Source organism: Triticum aestivum, chromosome 6B, assembly GCF_018294505.1.
Source record: "Triticum aestivum cultivar Chinese Spring chromosome 6B, IWGSC CS RefSeq v2.1, whole genome shotgun sequence".
NCBI lineage: Eukaryota > Viridiplantae > Streptophyta > Magnoliopsida > Poales > Poaceae > Triticum > Triticum aestivum.
Genome location: NC_057810.1, coordinates 140080453 through 140081532, shown reverse-complemented (window position 1 = coordinate 140081532; position 1080 = coordinate 140080453).

The window sequence follows — 1080 nt, the reverse complement described above, 5'->3', positions numbered from 1 at the left end:
GGGCTCCGAGACGTAGGGCTGTTACTTCCTTCGAGAAGGGCCTGAACTCATAAATCCCTTGCGTATACAACTACTCCATAGCTAGGATCTTGCCTCTCCATACCTACCCCCCTATACTACTGTCAGACTTAGAACCATGACAGTTGGCGCCCACCTTGGGGCAGGTGTCTTAGCGACTTACTGGAGAAGTTGCAATTTTTTCCGATCTCCTTCATCATGGTTTCAGGCGGAGTTTTGGTTGAGGGCCGTGAGATCCATCTCGGCGCGCTCACGTTCGTCGCCGACGACTCTGCTTGGCTTCAGGAGGCTCCGCTCGACATCGACGCGCTCCCAGTTTGCGGAGCGACGCACTTTCGCGCGTGCGTCCGCGGTGTCCTCCTGCGGCAACCGTCGACCCAGTATCGGTCGGTCCTTGTGTCGTCCTCCCACCCTGTTTCCCACCGGCGCAAGCGCTTCGGTCGGTCGAGGCTTCAGCGGTGGGTGAGACACGCGGTGGCTCGCCAATCGGCCACCCCCCAAGTCACGGCAATCAAGCCCGATGAATCTCTCTACGGCTTGTTCGATCTGTCGACCGGCTCCGCAGAGACTGCATCCGAGTGCGACAGCAGTGATCCAGTGGCGGAGGTTCTGATGGTCGATGGACCACACGGTCCTCCCGGTTTTGCCGGCGCCGACGGAGGTGACGGCGGAGGCGATCCGTCGCATGCCCATGAGGAGTATCTCCCCGAGCCCCTCACTTTGCTGCAAAGGGAAGAACTTCGCCGCCGGAACATGGATGCGCTACACACTCCTATCGTTGGAGAAACCCCCAAGGCTCGTGCCTTAGAGGACGCGTGCTTGGCCAACTTGGCTGAGCGCACTCGACTGGAGAACCTCCGGCGAGCACTCGACGAGCGTGCGCGGCAACGGGTTCCGGATTCAAATCGACTTCAGCTCTTTCCAATACCGACTCAGGTATATCGAACTCCGATTCAGAATTTAGCAGCTACGGCCCGTATAGCAGAGTCAATTTAGCCTTCCCAGTCAGAGGCTGGCAGAGGCTTGTTGCAGATCAGAGATTTGCTCTGAGCAGCAGGAGAT